This window comes from Triturus cristatus, chromosome 3_1 (assembly GCF_964204655.1).
Source record: "Triturus cristatus chromosome 3_1, aTriCri1.1, whole genome shotgun sequence".
Classification (NCBI taxonomy): Eukaryota; Metazoa; Chordata; class Amphibia; order Caudata; family Salamandridae; genus Triturus; species Triturus cristatus.
The window spans coordinates 743,088,873-743,101,611 of NC_140583.1; the positions used below are offsets into that span (position 1 = coordinate 743,088,873).

The following is a 12,739-nucleotide window of genomic DNA, read 5'->3' on the forward strand; positions in this document are numbered from 1 at the left end:
CTTTATAAATGTCCAGTAAATGTCCAGTATTTGTAAAGCGTGAACAAATACCCGAAGGTGTCAAGGCGCTGGGGGCCCTCAGGAAGATTAAGCGAGCTATTGCCCAGAGTCACATGGTGCTGGGCTGATCTGCCACTGGTACTGGGGATCAAACCGTGAGCCCACGGGTTCCGGTGTCGGTTGCCCTGGCCGCTGCGCCACACCTCTTCCTCTCTATGACTCTATGTACTGTAGGTGCCTAAAGTGTATTCATATGCAGGCACATCACACTTTATCTATCACTTTCCGTAGTCGATGTCTTTTGACAAACAAATCTTCAAGGGTCCAATTTGCATTCTATCCTTGAATGCTAATGGCCTAAATATTAAGATTAACGCTTGCGTCGTAAAAAAATGGTTAAAAGGACTCGCCCCGACATAATGCTGGTTCAGGAAACACATTTTGCGGACAGGGGAAAAAAATCTGCCTATCCTCTGTTTAGGCAGTGGGCAGGTAGTAGATTCCTCTCATCCACAAATGCGGCTCATAGAGGAATAGCAATATTTTTAAATAAATTCCTTCCCTTTCAGATCTCATATTCCCAAATTGATAAAGAAGGGAGGTGGGGATTGGTGAGTGGTCTAATTAACAACAATAGGTTAACCATTGCTACTAGTTATGCACCTATCGAGGATAACACCACACCTCTGTCAGATGTGTATCACGCACTTTTGCTAATTTCTGGTTTCGTAATAGTGGGGGGCGATTTTAACTTAGTCCAGGATCCGGCACTGGACTCATCTTCAGCGTTGCGGAAATTAACCAAACCTCGTATGAAGAAAGAGTGAGTTTTCAGGTACATTTTTAGCCTGGGAAATAAAAGATAGATTGGCAGAGAATAAAATTACTGCCTTGGTCGAGAAAACTACAAAACTCTGGATTTTAAATGAAGAACAAATACAATAGGAGCTTTTAATTATGAAGGGATTTATTCAGTTAGTCAAGACAAGCTATGGACTGGGTAATAGGTTGGAAAGTGGCCATCAGCCACAAATGATCAGTTTCAATTTAAATATATTGCATTACACTGTTATATTACACGAAAAATCTACCTCAGAAATTGGCCATGCTATGGTGCTAAACTACAAAAAAACGACAGTGGTCGGTAGCCTGCATTGAGAAAGTTGAACATCAAGCTAGAGATCTATGGGAAAACTACATGATGCAAACCAAAATTGTTTGGACCATTGGGAAAAATTCTCAATGCTGCTATAAGAGAAAATTGCTGGCCGACAAACAGCCAGAACAACAATAGCAAATCCCTTTCCAAGGAAAATTTCAGGGCAGCTTATAATAGCTAAAAAGAAATTGAATCATGCTCTGAGAGTATTGAGAAACAGCCGACCTCAAGCTTACGAGAGTGAGATTTTACCAAAACTAAGCACGGTATACAAAAAAGGGGTAAGGTCCCAAACAAAAAACAAATTTGACAAGTACTGGTGTAAAATTCTCCATGCCTCCAAACGCAAAGATTCAAGAGAATTCTGGAAGCTAGTTGACCAATCTACCTGTTGGAAATTCCAATTCTCTACATCAAATATCTCAGAAGAAGCTCGGAGTTAACCCCTATGAGCAGGAATCGGATCTTTAAAAACAGGCAGCCTAAATAATATCAGGGAAGCCCTGCCTAGGGTAATCCACTCTAGAACGGTGGAAAGAATCATCAGCAATAGCCGTTGGGATGGGGCCCGGGCCCGAATTGCTTCCCTCAAGCTCTTCATAAATAGAACCTGCAATTCTTTGCAGAGAACCGGACAACTTTATTTAATCACATCTTGGTGAGTCAAGAAATTCCTGATAATTGGAGTGAATCAATACTTGCCCCCTATTTACAAAGCCGAACAATCTTCGGACCCCACCAATTATCAGTTGATAGCTCTTATGCATTGTGAGGCCAAGATTTTTGCCACATGCCTGCTGGCAGATCTCACGGCCTGGGCGCCCAGAAATCAGACTGGGTTTATTAAAGTTCTTGGTACATCTATCAACATTCAAATGCTGGCTCTTATAATTGAACAAGTAAGGCATCGCTCAATGAACCCCCACTTTTGTTTTGTTGACTTTCGAACTGCTGTTGATGCGGTGTAGACAAACATCCTCTGGGTTAAACTATTAAATTGGGGAATTTCTTTTAATCTTCTCAGAGCAATCCAATTATTGTACACAGATACATGGACAAGAGTTAGGTTGGGCCAAGGCACAACAATTTAAGGAAAAATACCTACAATGAATGGCCTTAAACAAGGTTGTGTCTTGGCCCCTCTCTTATTCAACTTGTATCTCGCTGATAGTTCTCCTGGTCTGAATAACACTAACTCGCATTCTCTATCTATGTCAAGCTTTAAAGTTTCTCATCTTCTGTACGTGGACAACATTGTCCCCCTAAGCTACACAAAGGTGGGGCTTCAGCGGTTAATCAGTAAAACTGCTCACTATGGCTCATCCCACGGGTTAAAATGTAACTTAAGTTAAAAAGAAACCATGGTAGTGACAAAGGGTATAGTACCTAGACCAAAATTTTGTACAGAAGGGATCGAGCTAGAGTCAGTACAAGAGTTCAAATATTTGGGGTAATGTTTGATACGAGAGGTTCATTTAAGAACCAGTGTGCTGCGATACAAAGGAGCAATAAGTCTTTAATCACAGCATTTGCCTCCTTAATGAACACCATAAAAAGCCTGTCCCTCAATCCTTTACTGCAGGGTATGGCAGCCAAACATTTTCCATCTTTGACAAATGGTGTGGATATCCTGAGAGGTAAGACCTATAAAACTATAGATAACCTCGTGGTAGGGATCTGTCGTCACCTGTTTATTCCCCACAACACTTAGTCTGGGGGAATATTTGAAACTAAGAAATGATAATAATTCCACTCATATATCAATCATTTGGGAGGCCATAAGCGACCCTAGAAATTCTGCTGCTCTTGAGTATTTTAATTTGGCCATATCCACTTTTAGTGCAGATCAATTATGGACTCTAATGGGATTTGTAAAAAAGTGTCAGCACTGTTGGATAGAGAGGCACCAGCGAAAAGGTCTCACACGTGGATAGTAATTGGAACATGTGGCCAATTAAAACCCCAGAATGATTTAGGGGGCCTGAATGGATTAAGAGCAACGCTAAATCTTATGAGACCTACCAGCTTGAATAAAAGATTGAGTAATATAATGTCATGTCGGCTCTGCAATTAGCCACCCATGAGCCTCAAAATCCTGGATTCTTACGACACCTTAGTTCTCAAAGAATTGAAAGAACTTCACAAAAAACCCAACTCAAAAGTCTCGAACCTCACTACCAAGGAAATCCAAGTTATCAGAAGTATAGCCAACAATCCTAACATAACCTGTTGTAAAGTGGACAAGGGGGGAGCTCTTGTCATCATGGACACTACCTTTTATAAACAAAAGTTGATGAACATGTACACGACTAATCCATTTACATGAAACTACCCAACAATCCCATAGAGGAGTTCAAAAGAATTCTGAGCACCATTGTCGGGAAAGCTTGTGACATGGGAACTATCACGGACCTTCTGTTAGAAAATCTAAAAAGTCCAAGCTTATATATGCTTCCCAAGGTACATAAACATCTACAAAATCCTCCATTCTGACCAATTTTGTCCACCAGTAACACCATTCACGAACCTATGGGAAAATACTTAGATAAATATTTACAACCACTGGTCCAAAACATGTCCACTTATCTACGAGACACCACTGACTTTTTGATGAAAATCAACAACATCGTCTTTGAGGAAGATAGTGTCATCACCATGTGCACCATTGACGTATGTGCGTTATACACTTCCATTCCGCATCAACTTGGTATTGACGCGGTGGAAACTTTTCTTCTCAACCACTCTATCGACGAAGACCTGAAAGTGTTCCTCTTGGAACTTTTACAATTTACACTGTTCCACAGTTACTTTTGTTGGGAAAATGAATACTATCAACAACTGGGCAATTGCGTAGAGCCTTGCTAAGCGAATCTCTACATGCACAGATTTGAAATTGACAACATTTTATCTAACCCCAACTGGAGCAGCAACCTACTTGCCTACTGGAGGTATATTGATGACATTTTTGTTATATGGAGGGGACAACAATCAGGATTACTACAGTTTCTGGATTACTTGAACAGCATTTACGACAGAATCAAATTCACGAACACAATTGACCCGAATCAAATATAATTCCTGGATGTATTAATTACTAGACAGGATAAAAAATTGGAAACGGATATCTACATCAAGAGCACAGGCAGGAACAATACTTTACACTTTAACAGCTGTCACCAAATTTCCCTGAAAAAACACTTGCCTTATTCACAGATCTTAAGAGCCAAAAGAATTTCATCGAACAATGAGATTAAAAAAAATAAAAAAAAAATAGAATGATTACCAAATTTAAGGAAAGAAAATATCCCACTCAAGTGTTAGAAAACGCCATAAAAAGAGCGGAAAACATCGACAGGAACCAACTGTTGACCAGTCAAAAAAGAACGGACACAAGCAATAGACCTGTTTTTGTATCAAAGTTTTCCTGAAAAAGCTATCAAATCAAAAGAATTCTGTTAAAACATTGGCCTATGATCAGAAATGAGAGCAAATTCAAAGGGATCTTTAATGTACAACCATTATTTGCGTATCAACGCACGAAAAATTTGAAAGAACTGATCTCTAAACCAGTTAAACATGACAAAAGCAACTTTAAAAGCGCAATCCCCTGCCTTAACTGTGGACACTGTAGCAACATCATCAAGGGGTCACACATGATGCACCCAACCACGGGTACCCGAATTCAACTGCGAACAACAGCCTCATGTGACTCAAAAAACCTTATTTACCTATGGAAGTGCCCCTGTGGATTAGCATACGTAGGAAAAACAGAACGAAAAATTATGGTTCGGCTGACCAAACATAAGAGCAACATTAGAAATCATTCACAAAAATCACCGATAGCAATTCATTTCACCAACCTCAGCACAACATAAGCCAATTGCGATTCTTGGTACTTGAAGTGGTCCCTCTGCTTGAAGGAGTTGACAACAAAAAGAGATTTCTGCAAAGAGAATTGTCATGGATAGAAAGCTGGACTCATGCCAGCCCAAAGGTCTTAATGAACATATTGAATACAGTTGTTTCCTGTAAGATATAACCTTTGAACTTCATTAGCACTGTATTTAACTATTGTGTATCATGTTAAACATTATTTGCCTTTTTTTATCATAGAATTCATGTAAGCATTTTTTCGTTTAAATTTATCTAGATTGTCATCTTGAAAATCTTGACAATTATACAACTTCATCGTGAATTTAATTTTATTCAGGTTATTGATCCTACACCTTTATCGTGTAGTTTTTCTACTTCACTGTCACCCTTCTAAGATGGCCACCTCTAACATTTTTTGGCTCACTTACCCGCTCCTCCTATGGCGACCATTCCCCAGCGCACCGTCCTATTTTCATTTTTACTTCTTTTGTCCTAAATAACGCGCACACTTTAAAATTCATGATACGCAGCCGCAACACTCATACACCGGGACACAGTAGAGAGGAAGATGGTTTTTACCCCTGATAACGCGTATTACGATCGAATAGGTAAGCCGAGTGACTTTACCCACAGCGTTTCTGCTGTGTTCAGGTACACTTTGAATATTAAGCTGTACGCTACTCTATTTACAGACTTTCTCACCGGAAAGCTGAGGCGATGTTTCAATTCCCCTTAGAGCCATGGCATCATGTAGGTATGTGCCCGACTTTCCGTTAATTCATAACGTGCTTGTGTACACAGGACGGGCGCCGTTAATTCGATAACGCGAATACATGGGTTTCAACTATATAGGGCTATAAGGTCTGTCACCTGTTTTTACACTGCTGCACACTAAGTTTGTGTATCACCCTAATGCGCGCACTGCGTACTTTAAATTTCAATTTTATCGGGCTAGCCGCTCTGCATTAATGGTTACCGCTACCGTAGCGGTGGCTTTCTTTTCACTTTTGCTTTTCTTCACTTTTTGACTTTATTAGTATCACTGCGTTAACACTCATTTTCACTTGTAAACGTGTACAGTGAACTTTTAATCACACCATATTTCTCATAAACGGGAACTGTGAACTCTCGGCCATATCTTTATCACTCTTTTTAACTGGGACACATGCATGTGCTTGAAGACCACTGTTCAAAGTTTATCTTACACCAAGGTAGGATCCGAATTCTTGAATTTAGATTTTTTTATTCTTTATTTCCAGAAAAATATTCCCCTGATAAAGAGTCTGGTACCCGAAATGCATTGGGACAATTGACATGCCATACATTGCAATGCCTCAATTTTGAATTCCTTTGAGAAAAATCATATGATATAAACTCTGATGTGAAAACCAACATCGTGATTCTTTAAGTAGCTAATAAAAAAAAGAAAGAAACTTCTTTGGAAGAAAACAAAAAGAAACTGTTTGTGAATTTAATTTAGCTTTAGAATAAGGGTTTTAAAAAGAATCCCTGGAGTGCAACGCGGGGACACTAAGTAAGGATTACCTAGTGCAGTTTGTGATTGTGGCTCTGCAATTACAACAGAGTAGACATTTGTAATATAGTCTGCAGTTGCCCAGTTTTAACGGTTGAACATAGAAGCTTGCTAAGACAGGATTTCAACCAATATGCTATTCGTATTCACCGTCAAGCAGTAATAGCTAGTTTGCAGGGAGAAGCTTTACCATTTACTGGAAGATTCCTAAAGTTTATTGATATTGCAGATGGTAAATTAGCTAAATGAGCACAATGAAGGGTTTTTGCTTCCTACTATTTTATCCATTAGGAACAAACCACTAAGAGCAAGCTATAATTATAGTGAGGGTCTTGCTGGCACATAATCATATGAGCGCTCTGAATGATGTGCAAAAATAAGGGCTTTTGAAACTGTAAAGTTTTGAGATGATTTTACAAAAAGGTATATTGCACTTTAAACTCTTATATGATGAAAGCTTACTTCATCTAGTGTCAGGGCCCAATAAAAAGCTTGTGAAACCCTCTTGCAGGACAAACCAAACCCAACTTATTTTGTTTCTCCGCTGAATGAGACTACTTGTAGTATGTAGTATGATTAATAAGGGAATAGGGCGATCTTGGTACTCTTGGCACAGTGGAATTAGTAAGTACAACATGTCCCTTGCAAATGCACTTTGTCAGAATGTTTTTTTAGATGGTTTTAAACCATGAATTATTTGTTTTAAATATGGGAATAACCTTTTAAAAATGTGTACTTTTATGAAGTTGTTATTCTTTGATATTATGTATCAAATGGGCAAAATGTGTTATATTGTAAATTTTTATTAACTGAACAATAAAAGACTTCTTCTTTTTCTTCGGTCAAAGAGAGATTACTTTACATCAGGGGTCTCCAACCTTTTCTGTAACAAGAGCTACTTATGTTGAATGAAAATCATCCCGTGCTACTAATTCTAGTGATGTAAACATGACTGTCAGCATTTATCACATCGGTGCATTTGAAAGTGTTTCCAGCAGTATTGTAAATAAGGATTTGACAATTTGAACTGAAATATTTCATGGGTAGGACATACAAACCATAGGTGCAATCCCCCTGGCACCAAGGTATAAATAGGAGTAAGAAATCTGTCCATTTGAAAGTGTTTCCAGCAGTAATGACAATTTGAACTGAACTATTTCATTCCAACTCAAATATTAGCTTTAAGCACATTTTGAATATTCAATTATTTTTCTACAGACATCAGCTTATGAGTTGTGAAAATAGACAGATTTTTGTCTTGAATACATGCTTTTTAATTTTGATATACATATAATAATTGAACCAAGCAAAAGCTTAGATAGTCATGGGCTGGACTGCACACAGGAGAGCTAGAGGTAGTCTCAGGTAGCTAGAGAGCTAGTGGTAGCTCACCGACTACTTGTTGGAGACACTCGCTTTACATAAATAATGCCATGATTGATTTAGGGGGAAATGACAGTACAATGATATGTATTTGTTTGACGTTCCAATTTAGGACCACCTCCAACAATAGGAATTGATGATACCACATTCTCTGCTCCAAATTCTTTGGAGATTTATGTGGAGATTCATAGTTGAAGGAATTGCAGGGCTCCCAGCCCCCATTGTTCCAAAATTAATTTGTTACGGGCCATCACAATCTGTCCCAAGAGGATCCTTAAGGTAATCAATGTTATTATCCAAATCAATAGAATACCAGAACTCTGTTACAGGAAAACATTTAAGAAGGCCATCATGACAATCCAGAATGTTGTTGACCTACATTAGATGTGCAAGCAGCAACAAATACTATTCAGAGGAATATTTTGTTGGCTATCTTAAATGAACTTAGGGGAACATTTACAAGCCCCTTGCGCCTCCTTGCACTGCTATTGCTTCACTTTTTATGACGCAATGGCGGCACAAACAATGCAGCCAATTTACAACATGACGCATCTAGGGAGATGCGTCACGTTGTAAATTGGCCTGCATCACATTATGTATGTGTCAGGTACAATGTATGCAGGGTAATTCCCACACAAAAAGCAATGTAAAACGGACGCAGTAAAATTTTCAACATTTCACTGCATCACTCTACGCCTTCACTGCATCAAAACCCCTACTCCTGCTCAGACCAGGCGTAAGGAATGACGGGGGGCTTTTTGAATGAGACTCAGCTATCTGTTGTGGCACAGTGCTGGAGTTGCGACACTTTCATGAGCAACTTCAGCACTGCTTTACTTTTGGGCCAACAGATGCATTAGAATTTCTGACACGTCTGTTAATTCTAGTACCATGGAGAACTGTGTTGTAAATACAGCGCATCCACGGCGGTTTAAGGGACATTTGGCGCTGGTGCAAGGAACTGACGCAGTTCCTTGTAAATCGGCCCTTAGGTAGCTTGTAGGAATCCAGCTGTGTATATGGCATACCACTATGTTGTTATATCATGCACAAAGTCTGGTGATTACTCCAGAAGTGTACAGGGGTCAATGCAGACCCAAAGTGCTCTATTTTTGGTTGTGTGGGCGAGCATCCTTAGGCCTAACACAGAGGAGGGTAAGACGTTTGTTGTGCACACATTGAGCGATAAATGACACATGACTCAAAAAGGAGATCCACACTCATTTTTATAAAAATAAGCTTTTCTTAAGATTTATTTTAATACCAAGATCTTTTCAAAAGGGTAAGTACTTTTTAAATAGAAATACTTTTCAGTTTCAAAAGTGGACACTGCAATTTTCATTCTTTGCAATGTTAACCTATGGAGGAAAACAATAATGCTGTTTTACAGGTAAGTGTGCAACTTTCAATTCCAGTCATCAGGTATAGGGGCAGCAGTGGGCTAGGGTCAGGTAACCACAGACACTGCACCACCAACGGCAGAAGGGCAGCCAGGTGCAGAGGTCAAATCTGTAAATCATGCCCAATGTTACCCAATGGAGACGGGGGGTGCTTGAAGGCATGCTGCTTGCAGGTCAGTAAAGTGGCTGCTGGGCTCAAGCTTTAGAGGTTTAGGCAAGCACAGGGGGCCCACAAGGCAGCACCAAACATGCACCACCAGCAGAACAGGGGCGGCCGGGTGTTTAATGCAAATATGGTGTCTGACTCCCAATTCAAGCAAATGGAGGAAGTTGGTTTCCAGAGTAGACTGCAGGCGTCAGACCAGAGGCTTCACAAGAACAGCAGCAGAGGTAAGTTGAGATGCTGTAGGTCACAGGGACACCCTCAGTTAAGCTCCTCAAGGACCAGGGGCTTCTGGTGCAGGAATGACATTCAGTGTCTCCTACTGTAGCCGGTTGTGGTCAGTGGAGCCTTTGTATTCACACTGCAGGCTTCTTCGTGGAGTCCAGGAGGGGTCAGCCAGTGCTGGACTTGGACCTAGGATCGCTGGGGAACCAATTCTGGATTGGTGGGCCACTTAGACACAGGCAGGAGGCATTGAGTTCCGAGTGGTCTGGAATCATGGTTCCTTTGTGTTGATTTCTTGTGGACAGAGCTGCTGTCCTCAAGAGTTATGGTCTTTTTCAAAGGCAGGCAGTCCTCCCAGGGGTTGTGGAGGTCTCTGGCTGCAGGACAAGCATTGTTCTCATCCCAGGGTTTTTGAAGTTCCTGACAGGCCGTAGGGCTGTAGTCAAATCATTGGGTGCAGTCTTATTCATCCTTTTTCTTCTTAGGTCGGCAGGAACTAGTTTCAGGGTCTGGGGGAGCCACCTAAATACTATATTTAAGACAGTTTACAGGGGCAGTTACAGGGGAGTAGCAGGTAGGAACCAATGGGTTCCTTACCTGTGGTGTCTACACCCCCTATTATTCCAACCCTAGCCCTGGTAGGATAAGTTGCACCATCTTCAAGATGATGGGCACTGACAATGTGCTTTACTTCTCCTCCTCCACCTAAGGGGTGGAGTTGGTGACGGAGGGCACACTATTCTGACTAAGTTTTCTCACCAGTTCTCCCACCCAAAGTAGGGTTCGTGCCAGGGGCTGCCACCTGATGCTAGCAGCTAAGGTTGGGGGTTGCATTACAAAGGCGGCAGGGCTTTGATGCTCCCCTCTCAAGCACTGTGCCCATCCTGGGGGAAGAGGTGTGACACCGCTGACGAGGATGTGCTTTGTTTCTGGTCCCAGAGAGCAGGGTCTCTCGACCCAGGGGTCCAGAAACATGTCTAGTGGTGGCAGGCTGCCTAAAGCCAGTCAGTGACCACACTAGTATTGGTAGGTTTTTCAGGGGGAACCTCTGAGGTGACCTCTGAGTACATGTTTCAATACATCACACACTGGCATCAGTGTGAGTTTATTGAGAGGATTAGTTTGGTACCAAACACTCCTGTTTACTGAGAAGACATGATGGTGCTGTGGAACTTGAGTTGTCAAGTTTACCGTGCAGGTACTTTTTATGGATTCCCTGGCACTTACAATATTAGGGAATAGACCTAAATATAGTAGAGGCATATCTGCTCATTCAGATATGCCCACACCAGGGCTTGTAAGGCCTGCTAGACAGGTGACTTACCTGTACCTTAGGCAGTGCTGGTCGGCATGGCAAAGAGATAGTGCGCCATGTCGACTTTGTCATTTTTGTCTGTGCCAGGGCATGCATGATGCAATGGCAGTCTGCATGGCCTAGGTGAGGAGTCCCTAGGGGGCCGACTTCAGTCCCAATGCCTTAATTACCCAGGAACCATTTACTAGGGACTTACAGGGGGCCTGACGGGCCAATTGTGGAACAGTTTTAGGGATAAAGCACTGGCACTGGGGACCAGGTTGGCAGGGACCCTGTGCAAGACAATCAAAACTACAACATTCTCCTGGTAAAAAGTGGGGCGGGGCTAAGCATGGCAAAAGAGGCACTTTCTCACATATCTTAAAAGAGACCTTTAAATTATCTAATGTTGTTGTACAGGTTTAACAGTGCCTTTGTCAGATTTATCAATAGCGGAGAAGAAACATGGGAGCATATTCTCAGGGACCTATCGCCGAGTTATCGGCATGTTATCGGTGCCAAAGTCCACACCACACCACACCACACCATTCTCAACGACCAGCCAGATTGGCGATAAGATCACAAAACATGCGATAAGGCGCGTTAGCAGCAGGAAATTAACACCTGCTCTGGTGCAAAGTCGGATAACAACCGGCACCAGACAAGGGAGCACAGCCCACAGCCACAACTGAAGACCAACAGATGCCATGGAGAAACTGATCATGCAGCTCGGAGCCCCAACAGGGCCACAACACCCACCGCCACCACACCCAGGACTGCCACCCCCACCTGTACTCCCTCCGGACCACCACAGAGGCAGCGCAGACCAAGACAGCGGACCTTCAGAAAACGCACCAACCTCACAGACCCAACACTAGAGAATGTCATTGCCCACTACAGGCTCAAAAGGACAACCATCCTACGCATCCTGACCACCATTGCCCACAGGCTGACGGTACCAACACAGCAGACAACCAACATCCCTCCTCAGACAAAGCTGCTGGCTGTGCTGCACATGTTGACCTCAGGGACCTTCCAACCAACAACCACCAGAGTCGGAGGAGTCTCACAACCAGCCCTATCAAAGTTCATCACAACTGTCTTGGAGGCCATCATAAGCTTGGTATCCAGTACCTATACTCCCCCCACACTGCGTAGGAACAGCTGAGAACAAGCAAGGTGTCTACACCATAGCTGGCTTCCCGCATGTGTTAGGGGGTAATTGACTGCACATATGTCCTACTTGTGCCCTCTGGTGACACTGCACACAATTACTGCAGCAGAAAGCACACACATTCCATCAATGTGCAGGCAACAGTGGACCACCTGGGAATCACCACCAATGTCGTTGCCAACTACCCAGGCAGTGTGCATGATTCCTACTTCTACCGACAGTCCATCATCAACAGGAATGAGAAGGTACACAATGCCAAGTGTGGTGGAGATGTGCTGGACAGACTGCAGTATGCAGACCACAGACATATCCATGTCCACATGCACTGCTGGTATATGGAGTGTAGTGGACAGTGGACGCAACCATGTCACCCCAGTCAGTGGGGTAGATCCTGGAAAATGTAGCTTGTGACGTCCCACCATGTAAAGCGCGAGCGGAGTGGGCCAGCCCAGCGTACACCAGGCCAGCGTAGGTGTGTGAATAAAAAGCATGTAGCTCTGGGTGTGGTTCTCTTCTGGAATGCCCAATGTCTCT

General features: G+C 42.4%; 1 protein-coding gene across 1 annotated transcript in view; it reads left to right on the forward strand.

Moving 5' to 3' along the window:
- The window catches only part of LOC146860906 (mucin-5B-like), an 814,361-nt gene that overhangs the window by 401,830 nt on the left and 399,792 nt on the right, over positions 1-12,739 (forward strand). The gene's annotated exons all lie outside the window — the stretch shown is intronic.